We start from the raw sequence: 25,607 nt of genomic DNA on the forward strand, positions 1-25,607 counted from the left end.
CAAGCAAGTTCCACAACAGGCTACTCACCATCCTAGCTTATATTGCCATTACTTCAATATTGTTGGGTCATATTTCTGGGTCTTTCTCCTAATGGCAGTGTGGGTCTACCTACACCAAATAGGTTACAGCTGTTCAAGAAAGCTGCTCACCACCACCTTCTCAAGACAAAGTCACGATGGGCAATAAACATTGGCCCAACCAGCAACACCACATGAGATGCAGTAATAAGAAATAAAATCTTCAAATTTTGATATTGGGCACTCTACTCTAATGTTTGGATTATTACTATAAATCAAGAAGGTTATTGATCCTAATTCCAACCTCTGGGTAACCAAACTTTGTGCCTTCCTGCAGAATGATAAACAATTGTTGACCTTTACAGTTTTCTGTCATTCAGCCAGATTTCACAGTGCTACTGTCCTCTTTATTCTATGCACATTTACTTTGCTGGCAGATGCATTATATGGCATGCTATCAAGTGCTTTTTGGAAATCCATGCATAACCCAACAGCTTGAACAAGAGAAAGTTCCAGGGACATGGCGAAAGAGCTAGGAGTGAGAATAATTTCAAGAGTTGGCATAAATTCAATGCACCATTTAACTTTCTCCTGTGCTCTATTATTCTGTGATTCATGTTGGATCAGTCTTGGCCAACTGAGTTGCCAAATTTTCACTGCTTTATACTCGAAAGGAATTCTGATCTAGTCATGCTATTGAATAAAGTGTTACCAATGGACACCTGACAAGGTCGTGAATTGTTTATTATTCTGGATGGATATCCCCATATGGTTATATTCCGTGTGAGGGAGAAGGATCTGTTCCCCTTCCTTAAACAAGCCAGTTGCCTCACGTGTTGGAGTTGGTTGCAATCAGATTAACTTAACACAAGGGATTCCATTCCTGTGGATACCTTTTTTCCCAGTTTCTGTACTTATATTTTAAAATAAGCCAAACCCAAACCCACATGCACGCATACATACATTTGTGGGGTGAATTTGTACTTGCAGAGTTACATTGTACTTTGCTTAAAAACTGCATGAATCCATGTAAGATTCTGATAATTCATTTTTTTAGATTAGAATCAGTCTAAACATTATGGCACAGACAGCGGCACACAGGGGCTAACACCTTCAATACGTTATCTGGGCTAACACTAATTGTTAAAGTTCACTTGAGAATGTATCTTTTTTTAAAAAAGTTTTCATTTATATATGAAAGAAGTGAAACTAACATGGTCATTCTAACAGATAAGAGACTTAACAAACAATCAAGGTATTTTTCAATGTATAATTTCAGTTACGTCACACTGTAAACTTTTGCTATAAATTCTGTGTCTGGCAATTGTGTACTCCACAACCACCTGAAGAAGGAGGAGCGCACCAAAAGTTAATGCTTCCAATTAAACCTGTTGGACTATAACCTGGCATTGAGTGGTTTTTAACTTTGTACACCCCAGTCCAACACCAGCATCTCCAATTTAACCAGGTTTCCTTGAGTGATGGAAAGAAAGAGTTTATTAGTCACTAAAATGCAAGAAAAAACAATAAAATGCAACAGACGTACAAAGAGATTAGGAGTGAAAAGGGGAAGGTTATACAATTCAGTGTTTGGCTTGACCATGAGGAGTAGGTTCCAAAACATTGCATTCATTCAGTTAGGTGGTACAAGAAGCACTGACCTCAGCAATTAAGCTGTTGGTCTGGAGTTTCTTGGTATTGCAAGTAAGCTGAAAGGAGTTATCAGTTAGAGAGAGAGACATTACATTTATGTGTCAGTGGATGTTCTCCATCTGTGACCATCATAATATACACCATCCACACACAACCAGAATACCAGGCTAGCACACTAACACTTTAAGTTGCATTTTTTTTTTAAATACCTCTTCTTTTGTGGATATCACAAACCTGTCTTTTCTACAAAACTGCTTTATTCTTGGAAACAATTCTGAGGGATAGGATTTATGACTATTTGGAAAAGCATAGCATGATTAAAGGCAGTCAGCTTGGCTTTGTAAGGGGCGGGTCATGCATAACTAATCTTATTGAGTTCTTTGAGGTGGTGACAAGACAGGTCAACGAAGGTCGAGCAGTGGATGTGGTGTATATGGACTTCAGCAAGGCATTTGATAAGGTTCCCCATAGTAGGCTCTTTCATAAAGTCAGGAGGTATGGGATACAGGGAGATTTGGCTATCTGGATTCAGAATTGGTTGGCTGACAGAAGGCAGAGAGTGGTTGTACATGGAAAGTATTCTACCTGGAGGTCTGTGTTGAGTGGTGCCCTGCAGGGCTCTGTTCTTGGGCCTCTGCTCTTTTTAGTTTTTATAAATGACTTGGATGAGGAGGTTGGGTGTTGAGTTAGTAAATCTGCAGATGACACAAAGGTTGGAGGCGCCGTTGATAGTATCGAGAGCTATTGCAGGCTGAAGCGCGACAAAGACACAGGATGCAGAGCTGGGCTGAGAAATCGCAGATGGGGTTCAACCTGGATAAATGCGAAGTGATGTATTTTAGAAGGTCAAACTTGAATGCTGAATATAGGATTAAAGACAGGATTCTTGGCAGTGCGGAGGATGTTGGTGTTCAAGTACATAGATCCCTCAAAGTTGCCACCCAAGTGGATAGGGTTGTTAAGAAAATATTTGGTGTTTTGGCTTTCACTAACAGGGGGATCAAGTTTAAGAGCTGCGAGGTTTTCCTATAGTTCTACAAGTCCCTGGTGAGACCACACTTGGAATATTGTGTCCAGTTCTGGTTGCCCTATTGTAGGAAAGATGCAGAGGCTTTGGAGAGATTGCAAAAAAGGTTTACCAGGATGCTACCTGGACTGGAGGGCTTGCCTTATGAGGAGAGGTTGACTAAGCTTGGAATTTTCTCTCTGGAGATAAGGAGGAAGAGAGGTGACTTGATCGAGGTATACAAGGTAATGAGAGGCATGGATAGAGTCAATAGCCAGAGACCTTTCCCCAGGTCAGGACTGACTGGCATGAGGGGGTCTCAGTTTTAAGATATTAGGTGGAAGCTGTAGAGGAGATGTCAGAGGTAGGTTCTTTATGCAGAGAGTTGTGAATGCATGGAATGCTTTGTCAGTCATGGTGGTGGTGGAAGCAGTGTCATTAGGGACATTTAAGCGACTACTGGACATGCACATGGACAGCAGTGAATTGAGGCGTAGGTTAGGTTATTTTATTTTAGATTAGGAATAATCCTCGGCACAACATCGTGGGCTGAAGGGCCTGTTCTGTGCTGTACCTTTCTACATTGTATGTTCTTTTATCTTCCACCACGTACGCAGACTGGAATATTATTTGCAGGTTCAGAGGTATTGATTAGCCTGAGTTATCTGTGAACCACATGAGAGTAGGTTTCAGTTTGTGCATTGCATCTTTTCCTTTAAAGTGTCTCTGTTTGAGGTTCCTTTACACTCTCCAGATGTGATATTTCACGGTCATTCTCAGGACTAAGTAGACTCAACACATTCTCAGAATTTACATTCTGTGCCGTCTTTGGCTTGTGTGTCATTGTTAAAATAATTTAATTAAAAAACCCACCTTAAAAGTTCATTACATCTAATTAATTTGGGGCTATGATCTGTTGTCATGACAACAACATATAACAAGGACTGTGCAGTGGCTTTGAATGCATTGGAAATGCTCTGAGCATCTTTCTTTACTTGATAATTTCTACAATTAACTCATATTCTACAATAGTATAGATTATCAAGTATACTTTGTGTTTATATAAACAGCAACTTTTGCTTATATATTTAACAATATGAATAACCTGTTTTACTCTTGAGCTATCTCCATTTTTTTTTATTTTGGCCAATAAACAACAACAAGACTGTAGCTCATAGAGAATTGGATTATATGGTGCCAGACTAACTCATGCAATTCAAACACCATGAAATCATGGAGATTGTATTCAATAAAGAGAATGTTTTAAAAATTTGAAGTCATAATTTTCATTTCAATGAAGTATATTTTCACGTGGCTGTCAGAAATTGTCATGTTTAATAACTGAGTCAGTTTAATTTGTAACATGATTCTACCAGATTGAATCACAGAATTTTAATAGCACAGAAGGAAGTGACTTGGCTCATTGTGTTTGTACTGGCTGTGAGATGTAGGTGTAAGATTCACAGCAGAGCTAAATATGCAAGGTCAGGTGAAGCTTGCTAATTGTTTGAGGTTTGGCGTAAGTGATGATGAGAGTTTTTTGGGAAGGGAAGAGGTGGGATGACATGAGGTTAGTGATGAGAGTCTGGTTTTAAAGTTAACAGTTTCTCAAATCAATCAGAGGGAGATGCAGAGAGGAAGGCAGGCACTTTACAAAAGAGAAGAAGGGAAGGGACAGATTCACCATTATGTGCACTTTCTCTTAACTGCTTTTCCTGATGAGTGACAAAGTTAAGAATGGTTATTAGTACCAGTTGAAGCAGGTTACTAAGCTGTCTGCTTAACTGCAGAAAGTCTGTTATTTCAAGTGATAATGACAGCAGTCTCGTTCCAAAGACTCAGATGCTGTGTAGGAAGAAATTTTGTGACTTTGAGTAGTCAAGGTCTTTTGATGGCTCTTTAAAAATCATATCCAATCAACTGAACTGCTAGCTCAGACTGCTGAGCTTATCTCACCTACCAACAATTGTGTGTCAGTGCGGACACATCTTAAAATCATTGCTTCTTCTGACCTTAACACACTTGAGTATGCTTCATCTGACCTTCTATCACATATAGCATTGCTGTAAATCTCACACCCTCGTTTCACACCTTACACAGACTGCCAAGGCAGCCACATCATCCAAATGCTCCTAATTCTTCTGCTTCTCTTCAGGACACAGGTTTCACATAACTCTTGGGGAGGAGGACTAACCAGGCATTGCTTCATGTCACCCAGTAGAGAAGACTATGCTCACAGTTATTAAAGAGACCAACAAGCAGGGTCAAGCCTATCAAAGCACACATGCAAGTCACCATCCTCAAGGCATTCCATTTCATCCACAATCTGAAATTTTTTTTTGATTTGCAAGGTTTAGATGGTATAAGCATATTCTCACTCCTCAGATCCCTGAAAAGCTGCGGCCTGGCCAAGACCCGGCAGAACCGAATCGGAACATTAGGAAAACAGTGATAGGGGAGAAACACCATTTTTCTGTCTCATGTTTTTGGACACCAACTGTTAAAGTGGAAGACAGCTTAGAGGCAAAACCTACCTGTGGTGACACACTGGCTCGAACAGACAGTAGCCAGGCTAGTGCTGTGGGTAATACAGGGACCAGATTATCAGGGAGTGAAGTAACACACCAAGGTTTTGCTGCAGTTGACTCCTGATGATGTCACCTGGGCTACCTACAGAAGTCAGTTAATAATATCCATGGTGAAATGCCAGCCCAAAAATCTGCGGCCAATATCAATATCAATGCCAGTGCAGTGAGACCGGGCACTATTGAACATCATGGAATCCAGCATTAGCTTGGTATCAGGCTTTGAGCACAGCCTGGAGTCTTTCAGTGAGAATGTTTGAACTTTTCATGAAGCAGCATCAGCTAGCAGCTGGTATCCGTTTCTACTTATCCCCATCAGCAACCTCACAACATTTGGCTGCTGTATTGGAAGCTCAGATCGAAGTCACATAAGCTTTTTTGCCCTTGGGCTGTTAGTGCTTTTGTCATGGCTGTAGACACCAGTGTTCAGATGGGGCTGACAGGTTTTGTAGCAATCAGCCTTCCAACAGATAGCTAGTTTTGTTGAAGTGTTGTCCTATGCCAGTGCAGTGAGACCGGGCACTATTGAACACCAACCTGTTGTCCACTCTCAGAATATTAACATTAATCTATCACCACTCCTCCGGTGCCCTTGGTTTTGCCTAAAAACTCAGGAAAGAAAATAGTATTAGCATCTAAGGTGAAAGTAAACAATAATCTCTTGAAATAATGGATGGTTCTTTCAATAGCTGGCACCTTATTCAGCTCACAATGTACAGTGCCCTCCAGATACTTCCAGGCAATGCTCCCGGTCTTGGTGGTCACACGCTACTCAAGGTACATGAGCTGAACGTGGAACCAAAATAGTGCCATAACATCAGAAATACAGACATTATACAACCAAATTTTGTGGCTAATTATTTGTGAGCCTGTGCATGTGAAATAACCAGGGCAAGAGATGTAATATTTTTGCTAATCAGAATATATGAACTTCAGAGGAGGAAATGTGAATATAGCTCTGCTTTATAACTCCCAGCAGTGTAATCATTTAAAAAAAATTATATTAGCTACTTCAGTTCCACTTTAATTACTCTGGAAGTTGTTCTTCTGCTCAGAATAGTCTCCACTGATTTAGGATAACCCAGATGGTCTAAGCATAGTATTGGATTCCTGCTACAAATTATAGTTAAATGATATCAATGAGGACACAGTTCCTTTGCAAAGCTTCTTGCTGCCCTCCTGCTGTGTAAGATCTATTTGCATTTTAGCCACTCTGTGACATTCTGAAAAATAAATTATGGCTGCTCTTTGCTGCTATTTCTGTTAGCTTCACAAATTATTTAAATTAAAGTTAAATATTCTATTTGAAGACATTTAGCAGTATCACACAGTATTTCTTCATATTCATTATGAGCTTGAGAGATCTAATGTTTTTTAATGTATGTTTTCCTTTCCCTTACCCCAGTCGTAGAGATGTACAACATGGAAACAGACCCTTCGGTCCAACCCATCCATGCTGACCAGATATCCTAACCCAATCTAGTCCCACCTGACAGCACCTAGCCCATATCCCTCCAAACCCTACCTATTCATATACCCATTCAAATTCCTCTTAAATGTTGCAATTGTATCAGCCTCCACCACTTCCTCTGGCAGCTCATTCCATACACGTACCACCCTCTGGGTGAAAAAGTTGCCCCTTTTATATCTTTCCCCTCTCACCCAAAACCTATACCCTCTAGTTCTGGACTCCCGACCCCAGGGAACAGACTTTGTCTATTTACCCTATCCATGCCCCTCATAATTTTTGAAACCTTTATAAGGTCACCCCTCAGCCTCCGACGCTCCAGGAAAAACAGCCCCAGCCTGTTCAACCTCTCCCTGTAGCTCAAATCATCCAACCCTGGCCACATCCTCGTCAATCTTTTCTGAACCCTTTCAAATTTCACAACATCTTTCCGATAGGAAGGAGACCAGAATTGCACACAATATTCCAACAGTGGCCTAACCAATGTCCTGTACCGCTGCAACATGACCTCCCAACTCCTGTACTCAATACTCTGACCAATAAAGGAAAGCATACCAAACGCTGCCTTCACTATACTATCTACCTGAGACTTCACTTTCAAGGAGCTATGAATCTGCACTCCAAGGTCTCTTTGTTTAGCAACACTCCCTAGGACCTTACCATTAAGTGTAAAAGTCCTGCTAAGATTTGCTTTCCCAAAATGCAGCACCTCGCATTTATCTGAATTAAACTCCATCTGCCACTTCTCAGCCCATTGGCCCGTCTGATCAAGATCTCATTGTAATCTGTGATAACCTCCTTCGCTGTCCACTGCACCTCCAATTTTGGTGTCATCTGCAAATTTACTAACTGTACCTCTTATGCTCACATCCAAATCATTTATGTAAATGACAAAAAGTAGAGGACCCAACACCGATCCTTGTGGCACTCCACTGGTCACAGGCCTCCAGTCTGAAAAACACCCCTCCACCCTGAAAACACCCCTCCACCACCATCCTCTGTCTTCTACCTTTTGAGCCAGTTCTATATCAAAGTGGCTAGTTCTCTCTATATTCCTCTATTAGTGCCAGCCAACTTCTGGTACCCTTCTCAATGACTGTAGCTTTGGTGTGTGCTGGGCTCAATAGGCAATTCAACAGCATGAGGTATCACAGATGATCTGGCTCTTGCTTTTACCTAAACTCAACACTGGCTCCTTTTTCAGCTAAAGATACTGAATACTAAATAGTGATAGAAATCTCTACTGTTTCTTTCTCCCTGTCACCACCTCTGCCACCTACGTTTCTACATTCTAAAGCTATTAAAGCTTACTACACCCTACCTCCAAAGTAATTTCCAGTGTTCCAACATGATGTACCCTTACCTCCACTTTGCACCCATGAGGAAACTTTGCCACTGAGCATGCCTACTGTGGAAATCGCTCTTGAAATCATTTTAATTTGTCACTATTGCACAATCCACATTTTAAAAAAAAGATTCAAAACTTCTGTCCGTACAAACATAAAATGCTGTGAATGCTGGAGATCTGAAATAAAAACAGGAAATGCTGGAGAAACGCATCAAGTCAGTCATTAACTGTGGAGAGAGAACATTTAATTTTTCAAGTCCCGTTCTTAAGACCTAGAAGTTGACTCTTTTTTTTCTCTCTGTCCTCTAATACTGCCAGATGTGCTGGCGTTCACCCACACTTATTGTTTCCATTTCTGTAAATACCTCTACTGAAATGTTTTTAATCATTTCTTGTAGTTAGTACTCTACTTCTTTTGTGTTCTGTTTATGTGAATGAGCATTGTCATGAATAGAGTTTTAGCCTCAGTTGAATCGTGAAGTTCATGTCATTTTATTATTCATACATGCAGTTATAGCTATTTTTAAAGATTTAGCTGATCACATCAAATTGGTGTTTCTGCCAGTTTTGAGTCTGAATTAAACTAGAAATCGTGGTAGAAGTTTGGATAGAAATGGCGTTATGAGGAAGTCTAGTTGACACAGGATGTGTCAACCTATGGCTCATATGATGCTAATTTTGATATATTAAGTGACGATTTATACTTCACATATTATCTTTAATATAAAAGTGTCCAAAAGTGCTGAATGCCTTTTAATCTATTTTCATATTAATGGTAAAGTGTTGCTTTAGCAATTGTCTGTTCAAATGAAAGGTCATTGACCTGATTACCAAATATAACCATATTTTGATGGTGTAATTTTCATTGCTTCATGGAGGGATTTTCTCCACAAGGTAAATGAAATTTTCTTGTGCTCTTGTCACAAACTCACTTTCTGTCTACTGCATTACTACACTATTCGTCTCAGCCAATGCTATTCCCAATTTGCCTACTCGCTATTGCTGGACAAACTCTCCACTGCTGGGGTATACCAACATGCTGGGTGTTGTTATCATTGGAACCATAGCTGTACAGCCAGTGAAGAGTTGATATTCTGGAATTGCCCTACACGTCAATCTAATGGTACACCAGCCACAAACAAAACCACCTCACTGCACAGAGCTGTGTGTTCTGACACTTCCTTGTACATTCTAACACTGCTTTCTGTTTGAGCATCAGGCCATTCAGCTTTCCTTCACTAAGCCAAGTCCCATTTTATAACCATCTCTAAGTCACTGCTACTTTCTCCCCAATTCTAACTATGACCCAACAACTTATAATTGTTCAATGAGCAACCATCCCATATGGCAAAGTCTTTAGTTGCCTCAAAAAAGTGATCTTTTATTTACAAACACCAAATGTGAAAAGAAAACAAACAGGAGCAGCATTTGCCTCTTGAACAGAAATAAGTTATTTACATGTCATGCACCAGCAATTTTACAGTAAATGAATGATCATGGCACTCGGCTGTTATCTGCTGGAACCAGGTGTCAATTAAATCCAGTCTGAGTTGTAGCTGTAACAACACTGCTGTGCTTTATCATTCAGAAGGTGATGTTCCTTCTGCTCAATATCCTCATTTACCTTCTAAGTAGCCTCCTGTCTGCTCTCTGGTTTGTTAGCATTTATCCCATCGTTTCCAGTTGTGCAGAGCACAGCTTGCTAGGATTATGTGGCACGCTCCATCTAGCCTGGACCTCAAGGTCCTACCAGACTTAACCTCATCTTCTGCAAGCCTATTGTTTGCTCCTCATGGGCTTGATCAAAAAATGGACTACATTTTCTATGCTCTCTCTCAGTCGAGGTATTATATAACAGACTCAGATGGCCTTACAGGTGACCATCTTTGTAAGGCAACTGGACCCTCAAATATCGCTGGAACACGAGTTTACTAATATTTAGGCATTGTAGCAGCTTCGAGAATGCCAGGCACAAACTCCTAAGCAGTAAAAACAATTGTTACAGCTCAGTTGTGCATTGATGAAATAGAACCCTTTTCTATTGATGAAATTGGTCCTCTCAATGTGATGAGTGTACAGGCTGTAGCACTCTGCTCCAGGGAGAAGCTAATTATGACTTAAAACTGCAGCACTGACCTTGTCACGGTGAAATAGAGGAAGTGGTGTGATTTGGCCCAAATCGTCATAGTCTTGATGTACTTGTGGATGAATGATTGAAAGTCCTTGTCACTACTTAGAAGGAGCCAGTTGCAAAAACTGTGACCATTACCTTGAAGGCCACTGGGATAGGATAGCCACCCATTCCTTCAGGTCATAAGTGCTGCTAGAGCACCTGGCATAGTTCAGTGGCAGTACCCTGAGACATCCTCAGTCTCGCCAATATTATACCTTGCTCATCTGGAGGAAATGGCATTGCAAATGAAAGACACTTTGCCTCCTCGAATCCAGATGTGAAGGCTGCTCTGCAGTTGCAGAAAGTTGCTGCTGGTCCTGGATTTGTTGGTAGGTCTGCTCCACCTCCATTTCTCTGAGCCATCATTGCATCACAGCAACAGTTGCACAAGCCCTCGCTGTGCATTACTTCAGTGTCACTGAAGCAAAACATGAGTGACAGTTCTAATTATGTTTTAATTTGCTTTACCCTGGAAACAGATGAAGAATTTTAATTCAAGAAGCTATTATGCTGAAAGTGGACCAGACCATTTTGCAGCTAAGTTCATCAATGGAAAAGGGTTTTATTCTGTCAATGTGCAAGAGAATGAAATAAAATGTTTGAAGCTGACAAAGTCATGTCAGGGACCGTATCATTCAGCTTGCCATCTCTTTGTGCACCATTGAGCCAAAGTAGTGTGAAAGTGATCCATCAAGAATCCAAGGTAGATAAGACCTCACCTGAATTATATGTGTCTCAGTTTTGGAATGTTCAGTGCTCAGTATTTTCTCATGTTCACTGTCACTCAGTGCAAGCTGAAGTGCACCTTTTTCAGTCCAAAATCTTAACAAATAACCTTGATCCAAGGTTTCCCTCAGCAACCTAGGATGCCTTACATTCATCTGATAGTTTATTGTCTTTGAATTATGTCAACCTATTTAGTATCTTGTTTGTTTCTGTTTTTTATGCTATTAAATGCCTCTACTCCCTCCTCCTTCCACTGGAACGTTATCATAGTTTTGTGTGAAAACAGATGCAGTGCACTAATGCAGTAACTCACTCATCTCCTCTGCTTCCCCCTTTATTAATTTTAAAGTTTTCATTTTCCATATTTACCATCAGCACTGTAATTTAGTTCAAGGATGATGCTGTCAACTGTGGCTCACTTGCCACCATTTTTGCTTCGGAGTCAGATGGTTGAGAGATCAAATAAAACAATTCGGGTTTGGTAGAGTGCTGCACTGCTGGAGATGCTGGCTTTCAAATGAGATGTTTAAAAAAAAATACAAGCTACCTTGTTCAGTGAATGTAAAGGTTCGCAGAACAGTATCTTGAAGGTTGCTTTACCTGGTGTCTCAAGCTAATGTCTCCTTGCATTATTAGTGCAACTAATTAATGCATTGGCAAGGTATTTAAGTTTTCATTATTTGAACACTTGGTGAAAAATAAATGGCTTGTTGACACACTGATGACGTCGCTGTTTAAGAAACATAGTTTTGCTTACTAATATTGAAAGCTTAGATTTGGTTTGTTTGATCTGATGTTCCATTTCAAGACTTAGCAATTATGCTGGGGTTTTGAAGGTCCCTCTTAGTTGCTGCTTATTAGACAGCAAGTAAAAATTCCACGTTGTCAAAATCACCACCTAAAAATGCTTTGTTTTTTCTCTTCTTTCTTGGCACATTGTTTTTAATGATTCACTTTATAACACATAGCTTTCATTCCATTTGTCTAGAAGAGTGATGTTGGGAAAACCATTGCAGAATCCATTTTACAAGGCATTTCAATTGCAAGAGAAGCAGCAGGAAATTCTGAAACACATTCCTTCAATAAATAAAGTCCAACCTGATTTTAACAAAAAAAGGGCATTGGGCATTTTAATTTTGTTTCATCACAGTGGAAGACACTTACTTTAATTTTAAAGAATTTGGTGCAACTCATGAGAAAAAATCGATACCCTATATAATGACAGTTTTTGTGAAGTAATGTTTCAAATATGTTCATTTTCACTCATAATGTTACTTGCATTTGATAGAATTGTTATAGCAGCATCATATGATACAGAGTATGCTCAAGTTTCCATCAGGTCACAGGTGCTGGCTTGTTTACAGCATGTACTCCCAGGCGACAGTTTTACAAGTTATTTATACAATACTAATTAGTAGAAAATACCTTGTTAAATAAATGAGCTGATTACACCATCATTTAACCTATATAACATTATAAATACAGGTTATTACCTATTGCTGTGTATCACAAATTGTCAGTCAGTTCAATGTCTTCTAATGAGGCTTCTGCCAAACAGTAAGAGTTTGTTCATTTCTATTTTTAAATCATGCAAGTAGCAAGAATGGTTGTAAATTATTCTCCTAACTCATTAAAAAGTCCTGACTGTCATTTTTAAGCAGAATGGATCAGCCTGCAGTCTTTCTATTATTTAAGATTTTACTGACTGGTGCTTCAAGAAGTCTGGGGCATTTGGTTTTGTTTTTTAAATGCGTTCTTGTTGCTCTATTTAAAAAAAATATATAGTTAGGTCCAGACATCAACTGGATGATTTCTGGGCATTTGGAATACTATACAGTGGCAAAGCCACAGAAACCTTACAGTACTGAAGGGGGACATTCAACCCATTGTGTCTATAGCTGCTGTTTAGCTGAACAATATTCATGGAAATGCCACTCCCAAGTCTGTCTTATTCCCTATATATTATTCTTTTATGGATGGTGGTTGAGTTCCCCTTTTTGAAAGTCTCAATATACTCTGCTTCTACCAGACACTCAGGCAGTGCATTCTATATCCTAACCACTCGCTTCATGACTTTTTTCCCCCTGATCACTTTTGCTGCATTTACTAGTTCTGTAAGTCTGTACCCCCTTACTCTTAGTGTTTTCATGAGTGGGGACAATTTCTCCATATCCATTCTGTTCAAACCCTTCATTATTTTGAATAACTGTTGGATCATCTTGTAGCCTTTATTTATTGAGGAAACAGTCCTAACTTCTCAAATCTGTCATCATAACTGAAATCCTGCATGCCTTGAATCATTTTTAGGAATCTTTTATGCACCCTTTCTCATAGCTTCATATGATTCTTAAAGTGTGGGTACCTGAACTGGATCCATCACTCCAACTGAGGCCAAATCACGAACACAACTGCTTTGTTCTATGCCCCTATTAATAAAGCCAAGGATACTGCATGTGTTCTTAATCTTTTACTCCACCTTTACTGTTTCCTTCAATGATTTTTGCTTATTTTAATGTTTCGTAATGACTTGTATATTAATAATGTTGTCTTCCCCCATAAATCAAAGAATGAGATTGCCCCATGGCAAGAGATCTTCAGTCAAGTTATTTTAAAGAGTATCTGAAGGAAGGAGAGTGAGTGGAGAGAAATAGGGAGGGGATTCTTGAGCTAGGGTCTGGTTGACTAGAAACACAGGGAAGCAATTTAAAATTGGATTGCATAAGAAACTGGGATTAGAGAAACACAGATATATTGGACCATTGTGGGCTAGAGGATATTACAATCCCTGTAAGAAGTAATAACCTTAAAAAGCCACTTAATTCTAGTGACTGACTGAAAAGGCTCTTGCAACAAAATTTCATGTTTTAGGCAATTTGTGTTCTAAATTGGAGAAATATTTCATCATATGATTAGAGCATAAGACTCCAAGATGTAGGAGCAGAAGTAGGCATTTGGCTGTGGAGATCACAGTTGGCCTGATAATCCTCAACTCCACTTTGTTGGCTTTTCCCTATATCCTTTAATTCCTGTACTGATCAAAAAATTGTCCATCTCAGGTGTGAATGTAATTAATGATTCAGCCCTCGACAGCCTTCTGTGGTAAAGCATTTCACAAGTTCACAACCTCTGAGAAAAGGAAGTCCTCCTTGCCTGTGTCTTGTGACCCCCTTACTCTGAGGTCATGTCCTTGGTCCTAGCCTTCCCCATAAAGTGAAACGTTTCTCCACATCCCCTGTCAAGCCCCCAAACAACTTTATATATTTCAACGAGGTCTCCTCTCATTCTTCTAAAATCCACAAGTCCAAGCCCAACGTACTTAGCCTCTTTCCCCATAAGAAAATCACTCCACACTAAGTAATCTAATCTAATCTAATCCACTAGAACTGACCTCGTGAACTTTCTCTGGAAAGTCTCCAATGTCAGGATATCTTTCCTTTGATAAGGGTCCCAAAACAGTTCGCAGTATTCCAGCTTTGATCTGACTAGTGTCTTCTCTATCATTTTAGCAAATCATCTCCATTTTTATACTTTATTCTCTTGTTTAAAAAAAAGCCAACAGCTTAAAAATGTGTTGCTGGAAAAGCGCAGCAGGTCAGGCAGCATCAGGAAGGGCTTATGCCCGAAACGTCGATTCTCCTGTTCCTTTGATGCTGCCTGACCTGCTGCGCTTTTCCAGCAACACATTTTTAAGCTCTGATCTCCAGCATCTGCAGTCCTCACTTTCTCCTAATAAAAGCCAACAGTCCATTTGCTTTCCCTATTACCTCCTGAATTTAGGATGCTAGATTATTTTGTGACTGATAATTCACCATTTTTCACTTGATCGACAATTCCAAACAGCAGTTATAATATTCTCTGTATCTTACAGTCAAAAGCTGTTCTCCAGCCTGAGTTTCAGCGTGCTGAACAATGGAATCAACAATTTTTCTGCTCCAGGTGCAGGATTGGCTGCCTCTGTTTTCTCACTATCTTTCCCACTCCCATCCTTTCTGATTGCTGGAATATATCTATCTGCAAACAAAGGTTATGCTCTATTTCCCGCACTATTCAGAATAAGATTGTCTCCAAATGTCTATCTTAATCTCATTTGTCAGAAACAGTGACAGGAGAGAATAGACACTTTTGTACACTTTTTCTCAGAGTCCATAATCAATGTTTTTTTGGAAAAGCAAGTCAGTTTGTGTTTCGGTCTCCGTTAATTTTTGAGTAACTAACAAGTAATTTTCATGATATTTTTCCAATTAACCTGTTCAGTTTTTTTTAACATCTCTGGAGCAGATTGGACTTGAACCCAGACCTCCTTGCTCAGATGTAGGGACAATACCATTGAGCTACAAGGTCCAGAAAATAACTCCCATAGGTTTAAAAAAGGATTATTTGTTCACACTTTCACCCTTAACTTCGAATGCTTTGTCAGTCTTGCGCACACGCACTTGTGCAGACACCTGAAAAATTAGTTAACCAGGAAAGTGCAACCTATAAAGAAAATAATACTGCATAATTCTTGTTTTGGGATTGGTGAAAGAAAAACAGTCATTTTCGATCTTTTGAATAAAGTGATTCCAATCTTCAAAGGTGGTTATATATGGTTTCAATAACTGCGGTCATAGCATTATTATTGAAAGAAGTAAACTTCAATAGGACATAAAATAGAGTAATAGAGGTGTACAGCACAGAAACATATCCTTCGGTCCAACCTATCCATGCCGACAGGATATCCCAACCCAATTTAGTCCCATCTATCGGTACCTGGCCCATATCCCTCCAAACCCTTCCTTTTCATATACCCATCCAGATGTCATTTAAATGTTGCAATTGTACCAGCCTCCACCACTTCGTCTGGCAGCTCATTCCATACATGTACCTCCTTCTGCATGAAAAAGTTGTCTCGTAGGTCTCTTTTATATCTTTTTTCCCCCTCACCCTAAACCTATGGTGTCTAGTTCTGGACTCCCCCACCCCAGGGAAAAGACTTGTCTATTTATCCTATTTATGCCCCTCATAATTTTGTAAACCTGTATTTGGTCACCCCTCAGCCTCCAATGCTCCAGATAAAACAGCCCTAGCCTATACTACCTCTCCCTACAACTCAAATCCTCCAATCCTGGCAACATCCTTATAAATCTTTCCTGAACCCTTTCAGGTTTCACAAAGAGACCAGAATTGCATGCAAAATTTCAACAGTGGCCTAACCAATGTCCTGTACAGCCGCAACATGACCTCCCAACGTCTGCACTCAATACTCTGACCAATAAAGGAAAGCATACCAAACGCCTTCTTCACTATCCTATCTACCTGCAACTCCACTTTCAAGGAGCTGTGAACCTGCATTCCAAGGTCAACTTGTTCAGCAACACTCCCTAGGACCTTACCATTAAGTGTATAAGTTCTGCTGAGATTTGCTTTTCCAAAATGCAGCACCTCGCATTTATCGAAATTAAATTCCATCTGCCACTTCTCAGACCATTGGCCCATCTTATCAAGATCTAGTTGTACTCTGAGGTAACACTCTTCGCTGTCCACTTCACCTCCAATTTTGGTGTCATCTGCAAACTTGCTAACTGTACCTCTTATGCTCACATCCAAATCATTTATGTAAATGATGAAAAGTAATGGACCCAGCACTGATCCTTGTGGCACTCCACTGGTCACAGGCCTCCAGTCTGAAAAACAACCCTCCACCACCACCCTCTGTCTTCTACCTTTGAGCCAGTTCTGTATCCAAATGGCGAGTTCTCCCTATATTCCATGAGATCTAACCTTGCTCACCAGTCTCCCATGGGGAACCTTGTTGAACGCCTTACTGAAGTCCATATAGATCACATCTATATGGACTTCAGTAAAATCTTTGTGTCACATGATCAGCTACTATTCCGCTTGAATGGTTTTAAAGTTAGAAGCCTTTTCTACACAATGGAGAACGGATGGGGGAGGGCTCCTGTTCACATCCACTTCTTGTAAAGGGACTTCTTCAGCTTTCTTTTACGTATCAAACTTAGAGAGATGGGGCCAAATCTGATAGGGTCTGAGGAATCTGGGCTAAGGCAAGATTTACATCAAAATCAGATGAGAATTTCAGAAAGAACATCTCGCTGCATCTTCTATGCTTTCCACATGTGACATGGTGAGTTTTTCACTAGGCAATGGGAGTTTCCAATTAAAGGCATCATTTGTTAAACACCTTGTTAATGGCCGAGCTTATCTTATTAATATTTAGTCTTCTGCCTAATCAAGTTTACCAATTAAACTGGATGTCAAGAAACTATGAGATGGAACTCAGAGCAGATATCTGGGCAATTCAGTTTGTCGCTTACTCCGAAGGACCTTCAAGTTGGAAAATGGACAACAATATTTCAAGGCATGTTCCATGGCCATCAGCCATGTGTACCACTTACAGGGTGAATCTGCACTTCAGTATTACAACTTGGATTGCACCAGCAGCTACTATTGTAATGCTGTAGCACGGACACTGTGCTCAGGGGGACACACCCAGCTCATGGACTACACCAGGCTGAGTCTCTGGGATATTTGTTCCCTGTCATGACATTTGCTCACCCTTTAGGGGAGGGTTGTTTTTCAGACTGGAGGCCTGTGACCAGTGGAGTGCCACAAGGATCGCTGCTGGGCCCTCTACTTTTCTTCATTTATATAAATGATTTGGATGTCAGCATGAGAGGTGTAGTTAGTAAGTTTGCAGATGACACCAAAATTGGAGGTGTAGTGACAGAGAAGAGACTTACCTCAGTGGGATCTTGATCAGATGGGCCAATGGGCTGAGAAGTGGCAGATGGAGTTTAATGGCTTGCTTTACCATTTTCTTTGCACCCTAAACCACAGATACCAGATTCACAAAACCACTGTCTTGCCTTTTCATTTCCTGCTGATACTGAGCCAGGAAGCTGGTCATGGTTATCAGCAGATTTCAGTCAAGGCAAGGAGGTTAGCCTTCAGTCTGGGAACCTCAGCCCAGTAAGTCAAGGGCAGCCTCCAATATAAGTCGGAGGCTAGGAAATGGTCAGTCAGCCACTTGGGGTAGTCAAAGTCAGGTTGGTTTCCACATAAGAGGTTGGTCAGTCCACCACTTCTCTTGAAAGTGGGTGGCTCTACTGTTACTTTTGGTGCAGGTGGGGAGGTATCCCAAGTAAGTGTGTTGGCAGTGCAGAAGCAATGCAGGGTATTGCTGCCAGGGGTTCAGGTACGTGACAGTGAGTGAGGGAAGATGTTGCAGGCAATAGTGAGAGTGGTAGAACATGAGTCTTGGTGGGTGGTGGGTACAGCAGCAGAGATAGAGTGAGTATTAGGTATCAGAGAGAAGATGATGACACTTACACTGGCAGAGTAGTGAAGGTTACTGACCTTATTCACACAGTGCTATGCATTCCTTCAGACAACTGAGACTGCAGTAAGTTAGGTGCCAATCTTGGACCAGGCTGGCATGGTCTGGTGTCTTGACCATACTGGTGATCCTGGGGAAAGAGTGTGTCCCACCTTTGCACCACCCCAACCAGCAGGAACACCAGGTTTCTGATTTTGTAGAGACGTACCAATTTCCCTCTGTCAGCAACAGCCAGGAGCTGTGCAGGGCAGCTCCAGGTACGCAGTAAGTTTTTAAAGATGACGCCAGTGCAAAGGATTGCAGTGAATTCCAGGATATCCACTGAGTGACGAGCTGTTCTGGGAATGCTTTGTGGTAAGATGAGATCAGAATTGGATGTAGCAGTTGCTGTAGATATGGAATAGATAGTTAATGAACAAAAGTTGGTTTGATGCAGTGAGACAATTCACGAGATCTTGCAGTGAAAAGCCCTTCGGAAAATTTGTCACAACTTCAACTGAACCAAAAGAAATGTAAGTTTTAACCCAGAAATTCTGCAAGTCCAGTTGCATTTGAGTTTTGGCTAAACCACAAGTAATAGCAGGTGTAAATTCTGCAGATAGTTCTGTCTCAACATGCCCATCCGAGGGAAGACTCCCACCCAAGGATATTTAATTAGGAATTCAAAGTTTGGGAGAAGATTTGTAGCTCGGGTGCTCATTGTTGTGGTTCTGATCGCCGAGCTGGGTATTTGTCTTACAAATGTTTCGTCCCCTGTCTAGGTGACATCCTCAGTTCTTGGGAGCCTCCTGTGAAGCGCTTCTGTGCTGTTTCCTCCGGCATTTATAGTGGCCTGTCTCTGCCGCTTCCGGTTGTCAGTTCGAGCTGTCCGCTGTAGTGGCCGGTATATTGGGTCCAGGTCGATGTGTTTGTTGATAGAGTCTGTGGATGAGTGCCATGCCTCTAGGAATTCCCTGGCTGTTCTCTGTTTGGCTTGCCCTATAATGGTAGTGTTGAAACAGTCGAATTCATGTTGCTTGTCATCTGTGTGTGTGGCTTCTAAGGATAGCTGGTCGTGTCGTTTTGTGGCTAGTTGGTGTTCATGCATACGGATCGTTAGCTGTCTTCCTGTTTGTCCTATGTAGTGTTTTGTGCAGTCCTTGCATGTGATTTTGTACACTACATTGGTTTTGCTCATGCTGGGTATCGGGTCCTTCGTTCGGGTGAGTTGTTGTCTGAGAGTGGCTGTTGGTTTGTGTGCTGTTATGAGTCCTAGTGGTCGCGGTAATCTGGCTATCAGTTTGGAAATGCTCCTGATGTATGGTAGTGTGGCTAGTCCTTTGGGTTGCGGCATGTCCTCGTTCCGTTGTCTTTCCCTTAGGCATCTGTTGATGAAATTGTGAGGGTATCCGTTTTTGGCGAATACCTTGTATAGGTGTTCCTCTTCCTCTTTTTGCAGTTCTGGTGTGCTGCAGTGTGTTGTGGCCCTTTTGAATAGTGTCTTGATGCAACTTTGTTTGTGTGTGTTGGGGTGGTTGCTTTCATAGTTTAGGACTTGGTCTGTGTGTGTGGCTTTCTTTTTACAGGAAAGCCACACACACAGACCAAGTCCTAAACTATGAAAGCAACCACCCCAACACACACAAACAAAGTTGCATCAAGACACTATTCAAAAGGGCCACAACACACTGCATCACACCAGAACTGCAAAAAGAGGAAGAGGAACACCTATACAAGGTATTCGCCAAAAACGGATACCCTCACAATTTCATCAACAGATGCCTAAGGGAAAGACAACGGAACGAGGACATGCCGCAACCCAAAGGACTAGCCACACTACCATACATCAGGAGCATTTCCAAACTGATAGCCAGATTACCGCGACCACTAGGACTCATAACAGCACACAAACCAACAGCCACTCTCAGACAACAACTCACCCGAACGAAGGACCCGATACCCAGCATGAGCAAAACCAATGTAGTGTACAAAATCCCATGCAAGGACTGCACAAAACACTACATAGGACAAACAGGAAGACAGCTAACGATCCGTATTCATGAACACCAACTAGCCACAAAACGACACGACCAGCTATCCTTAGAAGCCACACACACAGATGACAAGCAACATGAATTCGACTGTTTCAACACTACCATTATAGGGCAAGCCAAACAGAGAACAGCCAGGGAATTCCTAGAGGCATGGCACTCATCCACAGACTCTATCAACAAACACATCGACCTGGACCCAATATACCGGCCACTACAGCGGACAGCTCGAACTGACAACCGGAAGCGGCAGAGACAGGCCACTATAAATGCCGGAGGAAACAGCACAGAAGCACTTCACAGGAGGCTCCCAAGAACTGAGGATGTCACCTAGACAGGGGACGAAATGTTTGCAAGATTAATTAGGAATTTTCCAGAAACTTAAGGCAGTCTGGTCAGAAATTGTGGAAGTAGCCATGTTAGCCACTGTTTGTCTCCATTTCCGAATATAGGACCATACTAAAAAATTGTATCATGAATACAGGATGTGTTTAAATGTAAGAAAAGAAGATACCTTCACAGGATTTGATTTCACTTCTTAAATATTGTTTTTCATGACATTTAATCTTCATTTGCATTTGTTTTCTATATCCATTCCATAACTCACTGCTGATTATCATTTATCCCCCTTTTCTTTCAGATGGAATTGTTCTTGTATCATCATTAAACTTTGCAGCTCGATGAAATGCAGACATTCCTGAGAAATGGAGGACAAGGGTAAGCATAGATTTTAAAAAGGCACAAGAAATAAACACAGATTGACCATGAAGTTTTGCAAACAGCAATTGGTAGAAATAGATGCTGTAATTTTAAAGATTCAGGTGCTGTAGTTGCAAACTGGGATTCTGTGTTCTGAAAATGGAATGAAAGTACTGCACAACACACTGAGCATTGTATTAGAAGACTTGCTGCTATTATGTTGATTCCACTTCATAATTGTGTGATTAATAATAACAGAACGTAACAGATCTTTAAATCCTAGGAAGGCTAAATTGGAATTCCTGTCTAATGTTGGAAAATAGACATTAAACCAAAACTATTCCCAATTATGCAATGTTTTAATTAACTAATTCGCACAATTAATTGCTCTGCACATCAGAGCTCAAATTGCGCAGGGACAGTGGATGAATTTTTTTCTCTATTCATATGTGGAATGTGTGTGTCGCTGGTTAGGCTGTCATTTATTGCCCATTGGTAGTTGCCTTTGAAATGTGATGGGTGAGTTATCGTCTTGATCTGGTGCAGTTCATGTGTTTTAGGTAAAGTTACAATACAGTTAAAGAAGAAATTCCAGGATTTTGATGTAGCAGCATTGAATGAATGGCCATATATTTCCAAGTCAGGATGGTGAGCAGCTTAGAGGGGAACTTGCAGGTTATGGTGTTCCTATTTGCCACCAAAATCCCTAAGCCACCCATCAAACTCAATCATAACCATGACCAATGAAATAAAGGTTGCCCCGGTAAATTGAATGGATAGGAATAGTCTTAGAATCCCTCTGGTGTGGAAACAGGCCCTTTGGCCCAAGAAGTCCACACCAACCCTCCAAAGCGTATCCCACTCAAAGCCAATTTCCATTACTCAACATTTACTCCTGACTAATGTACCTAACCTCCATATCCCTAAACACTACAGGCAATTCAGCATGGCCAGTTCGCCTAACCTGCACATCTTTGAACTGTGGAAGGAAACTGAAGCACCCGGAGGAAACCCACACAGACACTGAGAGAATGTGCAAACTCTACACAGTCAGTCGCCCACGGCTGGAATCAAACCTGGGTTTCTGGAGCTGTGAGGCAGCGGTGCTAACCACTGAATCACCGTGCCGTCTTTTAGTGAGCAGCTGTTTGTCCAATTACAGGCTGGCTCTGTCTCATGCTTCCTGCTGATAGGTTCAACTTGTCTGCAGCAAGTATGGGTGAGAGACAGTCTGTGGTGGAGCAAAAAGGTGCTGCTGACACAGGCATAAGGGCTGGGATGTCGGGGGACAAAAGAACAGGAACTCAGATTGCCAGGCTGAGGAGCAAAACTTGGGAGGACGGGTGGGGCCCAATGACCTGTGGAACCAGGACTTGGAGCTAGGGCCTAGAGAAGGTAGGTTGGGGTTCTGGAGGCAAAGTGAGGCAGCAAAATTGGAGAAGAGAGGGTCTACAAACGGAGGGAAGAGGAGGTTGCTGACTGGTAGGGGCTTAGAGCAGCTGTGGGGTGGGGGGAAAGGATGGGTGAGGGCTTGTGAAGTGGAGGGAGGTCTGCGAATTGGAGGGGAGGACTGCAAAGTAGAGGAATGGAGGGTGTCTAAAAATAGAAGGAATGCTACAAAGTGGAGGGTGAGATGAGTGTCTGCAGAGTGGATCTACAAGGTTGAGGAGAGAAGGCCGCAAAGGGTGAAGGGAATTTCAAATGGGAGAGAAGCTGAAAAAGGGAGAAAAAGGCTTAAACTTTGCAACAAGTGAATACTCGGTGAACTGGGAATAGGAAAACAGGTAGTAAATTCTGAGCAAATTAATAAGGAGTGACTTGTAAATAGAAATATTTATCAGCTTTTTAAACAGATGTATTTGTTACTAACTTGTGCCTGCAGTCCTATGTCATTTTAAGTGCTGCCATGCCTGGGAAATTAATGTTTCCTTATTTGTTGTGGCTTCAAGTTTAATTGTGGTGATAAATTGTAGAGGATGTTGATGAATTCTTCCAATTCTGCTTTGTAAATCTAAAGACAATATATATCAACATACAAGTACAAATTGTATGTTTCAAAATGGATGCACTACCTCATGAAGAGCTATTTAGACTTCAAAAGGGACCCCCTGACCTAGAAGTAAGCCCAAAAATCAAGAAATAACCCTTGAGAAATCTTGAGAAGCTCTTTAAAAAAACATTTTGCATCCTGCTATGCATTCAATCTCTGTGTGCAAAGCTGTTATTGTAACCAACATAAAGGACAAATTTAATCTGCCATCTCTATAGATGTTCCAAATTAGTGGTTAACTTAAATAAAGGGAATTAGGTGCCTGCCAATTAACAGTTAGTAATAGGAAGAAGATCTTTTATATGGTAGTTGTGAAATGATAATCTGACTTGTGAACGTGAAAGCCTGTTATATTAACTGGCTGTAGTTGTCACATAAATATAATTTCTGCAGTTCTTTGTCTTACATGACTTGGAGTAATAAATTAGATTAGCATATCAGAATCTAGTTAGTAAAGATTATCACCTCAATTAGGCTCTTTACAGATAAATATTTAACAGCTCTCTCAATATTTAGAATTTGAAGCCATGACTTGGAGGTGTCGGTGTTGGACTGGGGTGGACAAAGTTAACAATCTCACAACCAGACTATAGTCCAACAGGTTTATTTGTAAGCACTAGCTACCGGTGTGCCACTCCTTCATCAGGTGGTTGTGTCTTCATCACAACCACCTGATAAAGGAGCAGTGCTCTGAAAGCTAGTGATTTCACATAAACCTGTTGGACTATAACCTGGTGTTTTGAGATTTTTAATTAGAGCTTGACGGTTAGACTACTGTACATTATTAGACTGCTGAAAGAAGAAGTCCTGCATTAAGTTTATGAATTGATCTTTAGCTAGTTTGTGTCAACCACTGGGTGCAATAGGCTGTCTCAGTGCTCCTGTGTTCTGGAACGTTTACTATCCAGTGTCCCCTGCTGAGAGGTATGTGCATATCCATTGAAGCCAGGACTTAGATATCCTACTAGCTATAATTGAGTAGTTTGCTGAGATAATTTTGGATTACAAGGGAAGAAAAAGACATTTAGACACAGTTCTGAATGACAATTGACATAAGGAACTGAACTTCTGCTAAATTATAACTTCAAGAGATAGGGAGACGCGCAGATTAAACAATTCCATGCCATTTGAATGTGCAAGTTAAGAAAACAGATTTCAGAACAAATTTTGATTTGAATATTGTCAGTCTTGAAGGCATTTTCTAAACTGATTAGCTGGATAATTGTGTCAATCAGTTTAAAAATACAGATTGCATAGGAATCATAAGATTAAAACAAGTAATTTGACTCTGTGATGATGTTAATTTGACACACAACAAATCGTGCTTTGTTCTTCCTAAATCTTAAAATATCATAAACAGGCATAGGATGCACTGAATGGTCAATATTGTATACTTTGCTCTCTGGCACAAAGATAACATTACATTCTTCACTTTCAGTTACTTACCTACTTCTTTGTTCCCCTTCCTTTCTGTTCCATCTCTGCGCTTACAGTTTGAATAACGGACTTTCAATAACGTCATAGAAACTGTGAAAGCTTATTCCCATACTGTTTGTCTGGCTTTCTTTACTTGTTTAGGGGTAAAATGCAAAAAAATGAAGCTATGATTTACTGATATACAACAGATGAGAGGTTGAGATTATCGGATCTTACTTTGAAGGCTGGTACCGCTGGAGTGTACAATAGACCAAAAAGGACTGCATCTCATAAAGACCGTAATGGTTATCTTCAAAAGCAAAGCTTTTCTTATTTACTTTCTTAGCATGTACACTATTGTATGAGTAATTTGTGACTTCTGCAGAGATTATCAATTCATACCTGTGTGTTTAGAAGACCATAATTTAGCTAAATTTAAATGCTAGATAGTTTAATTCAATTGTTTATTTCTGTATTTGCTGTAGTTGTCAGTGCAGCCGCAGACCTCTTAGGCATAACATCGCAATGATTAAGAGGGCCACAAAATAAAAGGATATCAATAACAAATTCAATGTAAATATTTATGATGCAAATTACATTCCATTAAGGTAATTACATTTGTTGAACATGAGATAAAATTCACATGCTTTGAAATTTCTGTACAAGTCTGTCTGAAATTGATTTATGCAAAGGAATGGTGATGACTAACAGACCTGATTAAACCTTTTGAAGAGGTGACCAATATATTGGGCATGGATTTATTTATATAGTCTTCCAGAAGGCATAAACAATTGTTATCTAAAGTTGAAGCTTGAGGAATTCAAGGCAGAAAGAAGAGTTATTGACTTCAATGACTGTGAAATTATTGAGATCATGCTATTATGATCATGGGCGGCATGGTGGCTCAGTGTTTAGCACTGCTGCCTTACAGTGCCAGGGACCCAATTTAACTCCACCCTCAAGTGATTGACTGTGTGGAGTTTACACGTTCTTTCTGTGTCTGCGTGGGTTTTCTCCCACAGTCCAAAGATATGAAGGTTGGGTTGACTGGCCATGCTGTACAGGAATGTGTAGGTTAGGTGGGTTAGCCATGGGAAAT

The 25,607-nt window shown here is 40.7% G+C and overlaps 1 protein-coding gene across 6 annotated transcripts in view; it reads left to right on the forward strand.

The window, feature by feature from the left end:
- gpr63 (G protein-coupled receptor 63) overlaps nucleotides 1-25,607 on the forward strand; it is a 158,578-nt gene that overhangs the window by 105,576 nt on the left and 27,395 nt on the right. For 5 of the 6 annotated variants that reach the window (XM_072554947.1, XM_072554942.1, XM_072554934.1 and 2 more), the window contains one exon: nucleotides 20,984-21,060. The exons of the other annotated variant lie outside the window; for it this stretch is intronic. The gene's annotated coding sequence lies outside the window, so the exon portion shown is untranslated. The remainder of the gene's footprint in view (nucleotides 1-20,983; nucleotides 21,061-25,607) is intronic. 6 annotated transcript variants of the gene reach the window in all.

The sequence above is a fragment of the Chiloscyllium punctatum genome, chromosome 3 (assembly GCF_047496795.1).
Source record: "Chiloscyllium punctatum isolate Juve2018m chromosome 3, sChiPun1.3, whole genome shotgun sequence".
Taxonomy (NCBI): domain Eukaryota; kingdom Metazoa; phylum Chordata; class Chondrichthyes; order Orectolobiformes; family Hemiscylliidae; genus Chiloscyllium; species Chiloscyllium punctatum.